Below are 9,179 nucleotides of genomic sequence, written 5' to 3' on the forward strand. Positions count from 1 at the left end.
ATTCTAAAATATATATGGATTATACAACAATTCCACAGCTAACATCATACTGAATAGTGAAAAGATTGAAAGCTTTTCCTCTAAGATCAGAACAAAGACAATGGTGCCCCTTCTTACCATTGAATAAGAATTCAACGTAGTACTGGAAATCCTAGCCAGAGCAGTTAGGCAAGACAAAAAAATAAAAGGCATCCAAATAAGAAAGAAAGAAATGAAATCATCATTATTTGCAGATGATAAGATCTTATATAGAGAGAATCCTAAAGAGTTAACCAAAACATTGTTGAAACTAATCAATATATTCAATGAAGTCACAGGACATAAAATCAACTTGCAGAAATCAGTTACATTTCTATACACTAACAATGAAACATCTGAAAAAAAAATAAAGCTATTCCATTCACAGTAGCATCGAAAACAATAAAAACACTTAGAAATAAATTTAACCAAGGAATTGAAAGATTGTATGATGAAAGCTACAAACCTTGAATGAAAGAAATTGAAGGAGATACTACAAATGGAAAGATATTCCATTTTCATGGATATAAAGAATTAATTGTTAATAAATCCTTCATACCCAAAGCCATCTATAGATATAATGTATTTCTTATCAAAACTCCAATAATGCTTTTCACAGAAACAGTAAAAAAAAAAATGAAATAAAAATAATCCTAGCCAAAGCAATCCTGAAAAAGAAGAATAAAACTAAAGTAACATATTTCTGGGGCAGCCCGGGTGGCTCAGCTGTTTACGCCGCCTTCAGCCCAGGGCATGATCCTGGGGTTCCAGGATCGAGTCGCATGTCAGGCTTCCTGAATGGAGTCTGCTTCCCTCTCTCTCTCTCTCTCTCTCTCTCTCTTTCTCTCAAATAAATAAATAAATAAATAAATAAATAAATAAATAAAATCTTTAAAAAAATCATATTTCTGAATTTCAAACTATACTATAAAGCTATAAGTAATCAAAACAGCATAATCAAAACTAGCATAAAAACAGATACATAGACCTATAGGATAGAATAAAGAGCTCAGAAAGAAACCCCCCTGCATACAGTCAACTAATATTTGATAAGGAACCCAAGAACACTCAATGAAAAAAAGATAGTCTTGACAAATGTTGCTGGGAAAGCTAATAACTACATGGGGAAAAAAATGATATTGGATCCCTAGCATGAACCATCACAAAAATTAGCTCAAAATAAAGACTTAAACATTAGACCTAATACCATAAAACTCCCAGAAGAAAACATAAAGAAGAAGCTCCTTGACATCAGTTTGAGCAATGATTTTTTTTGGATGACACTGAAAGCACATGCAACAAAAGAAAATAAGTAAGTGGCACCACATCAAACTAAAAAGCTTCTGCTCAGCAAAAGAAACAATCAACAAAATGAAATGGCAATCTACAGAATGGAAGAAATATTTACAAACCACATATAAGAGATTAATATCTAAATTATATCCAGAACTCAGATAACTCAATTACAACAATAACAACAAAAACAATCAATTAAAAAATAGGCAGAGAGTCACAGATAGGTGGGCCAGGATGGAAGCTGGGAGACCAGGGCAACAGGCATGCAGCTTGGTGGAAGGCAAATACTCAGAGGCACGGTTGGGCCCTGGTGGCCAGCATGCCATCCCAAGGCAGGGATGCCCAGCCCCATCCCCTACCCGCCCATGCTCCCCATGAAAAATCAGCTCTGAGGCTCTCCAGTTCTGGTGCACATGTCGACCTCTAGGGCATTGGCTGCTGGGGACACAGGGGTGGCATCAGAGCCCAGTGTGATTAAAAAAAAAAAAAGACAAAGTAACTAAATATTTTTCCAGAGAAGACATCTAAATGGCCAACAGGTACAGGAAAATATACTCAACATCACTAAGCACTAGAGAAATGCAAATCAAAACCACGAGATATCACCTCATTAGAATGACTATTACCAAAAAGCCAAGAGATAATAAGTATTTTCAAGGATGTGGAGAAATGGGATCCCTGGCATACAACTGGTGAGAATGTAAATTCATTCAGCCACTGTGGAAAACGTTATGGAGGTTCCTCAAGAAATTAAAAGTAGAACTTTAACGTATGACCCAGCAATCCCACCCCTGGATAGATATCCAAAGGAAATGAAACAAGAAAAAGAGATCTGCATTTCCATGTTTATTGCAGCATTTTTCACAATAACCAAGATATGGATTCAACCTACGTATCTATGGATGAATGGATAAAAAAGATTCCAGTTCATGATTTATTATCCAACCATCAGAAAGAAGAATATTCTGCCATTTTTGCCAGCATGGATGAAACCTGAGGGCATCATGCTAAGTGAGATGTCGGGCAGAGAAAGACAAATACTGTACGATATCACTCATACAGTGTGCAGAATCTAAAGATGTCAAACCCATAAGAACAGACAGTAGAATGGTGGTCACTGGGGCAGGTGGGGGGTGGGGAGGAAGGAGGTGGATGGAAAGATGTTGTTTAAGGGTAAAAGCCTACAACTAGTAGATAAGTCCTGACAATCTAATGTACAGCATAATGATCATAGTCAGTAACACTGTATTATAAACGTCTAAGTTGCAGAAAAACTAGACCTACATTATTTTTACCATAAAGAAAATAGTAATAATTATGTGACACGATAAAGGTATTAGCTAACACTATAGTGGTAATCATACTGCAATATATAAATGTATTCAATCATCATGTTGTGCACCTTAAGCTTACACATTGTTATAAGTCCGTTATATCCCAATAAGAATAAAATTAAAAATAAAATAAAATATATATGGCAATGCAAAGGATTAAATATAGCAAGGCAATCTAGGAAAAGAGCAAACAATTGCAAGGCTTAAACCGCTAGCTATCAAGACCCATTTTATTAAATAAAACAGTGGTATTGAATTAAGGATACACAAACAGACCAAAGAAAATGAAGAGAACCCAAAAGTAGATCCACACAAATGTGGATGCCTGGTTTACAATGATAACACTGCAATGCTATAGGAAAAGGATGGTTTTTCAATAAATAATGTTGGGCCCACATAGAAAAATATAAATCATAACTACTATCTCTCACCACAAATAAAAATTACTTCCGGGAATATTGTACACCCAAATGTAAAGGTAAAGCAAAAGCTTTTAGAAAAAAAACATAAGAAATATTTTTGTGACCTTGAAATCAGCAAAGAGTCTTTTAAATAGGCTCCCAAAGTGCCAAGTATAAGGAAAATATTGATAAATTAAACAATATTAAAATTAAGAACCCCAGCTCATCAAAAGATACCATTACCATATGACAAATGCCATAATTTCACTTACATGTGGAACTTAAGAAGCAAAACTAAGAAAAAAAGAGAGAAACAAACAAACAAAAAAAACAGACTCTTTAATATAAAGAACAAACTGGTGGTTACCAGAAGGAAGGTGTGTGGGGGGATGAGAGAAATAGGTGAAGGAGATCAAGTGTACACTTATTGTGATGATCCCTGAGTAAGGCATAGAATTGTTCAATCACTATATTGTACACCTATGTTAGTTACATTGGAATTTTAAAAATGATTTAATAAAAACAACATTAAGAGAATAAGCAGGTAACTAACAAAGTGGGGGAAACGTTTACAATACGTATATCCAACAAAAGGCTTGTTATGGATGGAATCATGTCCCCACAATATTCAAATATTGAAGCTCTAACCCCTAGTACCTCAGAATGTAATGTACCTGGGAATAGGGCCTCTAAAGAGGTAATTAAATCAAAATGAAGTCATTAGGATGGGTCCTAATCCAATCTAACTGGTATCCGTGTAAGAAAAGATTGGGACACAGAGAGAGGCACCAGGGACAGCCATGCATAGAGCAACAGCCATGTAAAGAGGCAGCAAGAAGGCAGCCGTGGTCAAGCCAAGGACAGGGGCGTCCGGAGAAACTAATCCTGTTGACACCTTGATCTTGGACTTCGAGCCTCCAGAACGATGAGAAAATAAATTTCTGTTGTTTAAACCACCCAGTCTGTGGTATTGTGTACTACTTGCCCCAGGAAACTAATTAACACAAGATTCATATTCAGAAGATGTAGAGATCTCTAACAAAACTATGAAAATGACCGACAACGTAAAGACAATAAAACAAAAAATGTGAACAGGTACGTCACTAAAATAGGATATCCAAATAGCCTATAAACATATACATAGGAAAAGTTGTTCAACTTCAGTTGATAGACCTGTTATCAGGAAAACAGAAATTAAAAATACAATATAACACTCACCAGGATGGCTAAAATGAAAGAGTCGGCTAATACCAAGTGCTGACAAGGATGTGGGGCAACCAAAACTTTTATACACTGTTGATGGAACAGTAAATGAGCACAAATACTCTGGGAGACGGTTTGGCAGTATCATAGCTAAATTCAAGCATAATCCATAACTCAGGGACTCTTCCTCTCGGGATATATCCACAGAAATGTGAACATATGTTCACCAGAAGACTTGTAGAAGTCTTTGCAGACTTTGTAGAAGTCATTAAAATCCTATTTCTATAATGGCTAAAACCTGCAAGCTATCTGAATGCCCACCAATACTGGAACGGATTTTAAAAAAATTATATTCACACACTGGAATAACATAGCAGTGAGAATAAATATCCTAAAATTACATGCAATAATATAGTCAAATCCCACAAACATTATATTAAGCAAAGCAAGCCAGACACAAAAGAGTACATGCTGTACATTTCCATAAAGCTCAAAATCAGGCGAAATTAATCTACGCTGTTCCTTTGGGTATAGATGAAGGACCTCTGAGGCAATGAGGAAGATTCTGAGGTGCTGGAACTGTTCCAGTTCTCGTCCTAGGTGCCAGGCACATGACTGCGTTCACTTTGTAAAAATTCATCAAGCGGTACAGTTGTGATTTGTGAACTTTTCTGTATATATGTTATATATCACTATAAAATTTTTATGAAAATGAGAGAGCCAACTCATTGGGCCTGCACTTTTTCCTTCACCTTTCCCCCTCTTCCTGTCTGGAACACAGATGTGATGCCTGAAGTGGAACCATAAGGTGACAAGCATGAGAACAAAAACCACATGCTAAAAACTGCTGGGTAGAAAACAGAGGTGGCCCAGGGGGTCCTTGAGTACACGGCGGAGCTCTCTGCTGCCTGCTTCCAGCCTTCTTGTTTCACAGGAAAAGTTAAAAATCCTAACTTGTTTAGTCATGTCTCGTCAGGGTTTCTGTTATTCACAGCAAAACGCAACACTAACAGACAAACCAAGTCCTCAGCAGCTGCTAGAAATCGAGGTGGATGAAGAAGGAAACACGGATTGCACATGGTGACCAAGGATAAAGACGGTGGACGGGCAGGATGTGGACCAAGACCCAGCTCGCGCCACCCCTCCTGGTCGGCATTTTTTGTACATAAGTATCCCTCTGAGCTCTGAGTTAGGCCTTAGGCAAAGGAATTCTATTCCACGGAGATGATGATCTCTTTGGAAGCTTTTAGCACAGAAATGAGAAAAGCAAAGAATCCAGGCATCACTGTAATACTGGAAAAGAGTATGACCTCTGCAGAGAAAATAAGAAATTTCATGTTAGTCTTATTACTAGCAATGGAGTAAATAACCCAAATTCTGTGATCAGCTCTGTGCTCATCTGTAATATAAACCCAAATTAACAAAGCCTTATGAATGGCAGCCGGTCAGCATCAGAAACCCAAACTCCAGGGATCCCTGGGTGGCGCAGTGGTTTGGCGCTTGCCTTTGGCCCAGGGCGCGATCCTGGAGACCCGGGATCGAATCCCACGTCGGGCTCCCGGTGCATGGAGCCTGCTTCTCCCTCTGCCTATGTCTCTGCCTCTCTCTCTCTCTCTCTCTCTGTGACTATCATAAATAAATAAAAATTTAAAAAAAATTAAAAAAAAAAAAAAAAGAAACCCAAACTCCGACTGTTTCTTTTCCACTATGGCTAGGATGTCGCCTCCTCTGCATGGGCCAGCACGGCTCCCCATCGCTGTTGCGCGGTGCAGGCAGCGGGTGGAGGAAGGAGGGGAGGAGAGGTGCAGCTCTGTCCTTACAGGCACAGCCAGGAGTTGCCCACGTCACTTCTGATCACATCCCTTTGGCCAGAACTTGGCCAAGAGCATTAGCAAGGAACATTCGGAAATGCAGTCCTCAGGAAACGCGCCATGATCTCACTTAAAAATTCAATTACTATCGAAGAAGAGGAAAAATGCGTACAGGAGAGGCAGGGCCTAGCAATCCTGCTCTGCAGGGGTGAGTATAGCTCTCCACCCGCGACCTCTGGGACTCTGCATTCGAGTAAGAACAAGAAGCAAAGTTCTTCTTTCATCAAAATAAGTTTCTTAAAAGAACTATGATTGGAGAAACAACCGAAGGGGTTTTTTTTTTTTTTTAATCATTTAAACTAATTCTTGCCTCATTGTATTTTTCTATTCTCTAAGAATTCTGCTCAAAGTTCACCTTTCCTGTTGAGCTCCCAGATGAGCTACACCTGGCTCCAGATGCTTCCCCAATTTCACCCACAATGCAGATCTGTCTGCGTGTAGCACTAAGTGATTATGCATATGTGGACTCGTTCTTTGCTCGGCTCACATGTAGTTTTCTATGATGAAGTGGAAATAATCTGGCTTTTGAAGTCTGGCAGACATTGATTCAAATCCCAACTCTGTGAATAAGGGGCTACATGACCTGACTCACACTTCCCCCGCACTCCGTTACCTTCGGTTTCAAAAGAGGGGTCTGCTCCGGTTCAACCCATTTCTTGACCCTACGTCTCTCACTAACTGAACAGATTACCTCTGTGCCTTCCGTCTCCTCCTCCATGAACTTCTTTCTCTCATTTAATAAGCTCCTATTTTTTTCAAAACTCTCTCATCCTTTTGTCCCATGCTAAATAGCTTCTCTCTCTTCGTCACTTCGCCGTATAGCTTCTTAAAAGTGTGCACCCCCTTCCTTGCCCGTTAATCATCCTCTGCTTCCGGTTTCATTCCTATTACAAAACGAACCTGCTCTTACGGGAAGTCCTGACCACTTCTAAAAGCCGATCCTATAGTAAATTTTCTGCAGTTTCCAACAGTTGACCACTGGTTGATGCTCTCAGAACCACACAGAACATACATATTACATATCACCATATATATATATTTTTTTAGACACTCACAAATTTTATTTCATGCAAAAATAAGATTCAGTCAGAACATTATGGCACTCACACTTTTAGTGTTATGCATTTAAGTTGTCATATTTTATGTCTTAAAGGGACAAGTATGTCTTTAGATGTATAATTTATGGATATTTTTATCACAGTTTTACATCTAAAATCATGTTTCTTATAAATGATAAGCGTATCACAATTACCAGAAAATTCCATTCATAAAATGCAGAGGACTGACATATTTATGTATCACATATTTTATGTACTTATCTGATATTCTGACAGACATAGGATGGTGATCTATGCCTAGATTTTAATTTAAATTTTCTATCCTACTTCATCACTTTAATTAGCCACCACGTATATTATATTTAATCATCTTTGATGTGTGACCATCTCTGACCGCCTTCTCTGCTCACTCTCCATATTCCCTATGGAGGCTCATCCATGTGTTTGGCCTCCATAAATTCCAGATTAGTCCCAGAATCTACTGAGTTTTAGACTATCCCGGTTTTCTTGGGGCTGAAAGATTTCTTGAGACTCAGCACTTCTCAGTTTTAAGACTGGGAAAGTTTCAGGCCAACCAGAATGAGTTGGTCACCCTAAAAAACTTAAACTCTAAGCACCTACTAGACATTTCTACTTGAAGTGTACTATAGACACCACAGATTTAACACGTCCATCCCTAAAATCATCACCACATCCCACCTGCTCACCTTCTTTCATTATTTCAGCGAATGATGCTCGGACACTGTCAGCCCTCTCAGCCACCATGTCCACTAGTCACTAAAGCCTGAATAGACTCAAAATGTAGTTTTGCTGCCTCTGCCCTTCTTGTCTGTTGAACTATCATTATCCTACCCTAACCTCCCTATCCCCAGCCTTGCCTCTCCAATCCATATAGCCATGTGAGTGATTTTTCTAGAACCAAAATATAAAGTTCAAACTCCTTTCACAGGACTCATAAGCCCCATAAGATCTAACCCCTGCCTGTTCTCCAAAACTCCTCCCTCTGATCCCCGCTACCACTCCGTAGCAACCGGAACTCTGCACAGTCTTGAGAAAGAGAATGCTATTTCAATATTCATTACTTAGCTCACGCTCTCCTTTCTAATTGAAACTTTCCTTCTTGCTCCCTGACCAGCTCTTATTAACCCTTCAAGACTCGGTTTAAGTTTCTTCTTCCCAAGAAGCCTTCGCGGTTTCTAGAATGTGCATGTCTATCATACCTCCTCGCACATGGAAATGTAATTATGAGTGTATTCACATCTGCTTTCCTTGCCAGACTAGGTATAAAATTCTTGAGAGCAGGAACCTTGGATATTCATTTTGTATCCAAAGACAAGGTTTGGAACACTCAGAACTAAAATATATCTTTAGTTGACTGACAACCTCTCTGGGTCCAGTTCCCCATCTGTAAGAACTCAGGTGTTACGCCTATCTTGAAGAGTATATTGCGGGGATTAACATACAGGAAAGTACCTATCACCCTGCCTGGAACTCAGCAGACCCTCATGTTTCTCTTCCCCTTTACTAATAAATTCAGATCTGTAATTTCTCCATGCTTTGTAAGTTCTGAGTAGACGCCTAATAAATACCTCTAACTGACACTGTGTTTAGGAGCTGGGGGCCAGGAAAAAAGTCTCTCTTCCTCCTTGAGTGAAATCAGGACATCAACTTAAAGATTAATCAATACTTATATCAGTATCGATTCCCCAAAACAGTCATCTCTACAGAGAGTTTCCAAGTTATCTGTGCTGTTCACATTCATAGAATAGTTTTGCGTTAAAATAATTCTCATATGTGCACTACATACATTGCATTATCACCATAGAAGTGGTCAATAAAGATAGGTGAGATTAAATATTCGAAAAGATAGAATAATACCACCTCCTACCCACCAGACTAATAAAAAAATGTTAAGATTTTTATTTATTTTAGAGAGAAAAGAGTGGCAGGGTAGAGGGAGAAGAGACTCTTGGGTAGACTCCCCACTGAGCAGGGAGC

This window comes from Vulpes vulpes, chromosome 6 (assembly GCF_048418805.1).
Source record: "Vulpes vulpes isolate BD-2025 chromosome 6, VulVul3, whole genome shotgun sequence".
In the NCBI taxonomy this organism is placed as follows: domain Eukaryota; kingdom Metazoa; phylum Chordata; class Mammalia; order Carnivora; family Canidae; genus Vulpes; species Vulpes vulpes.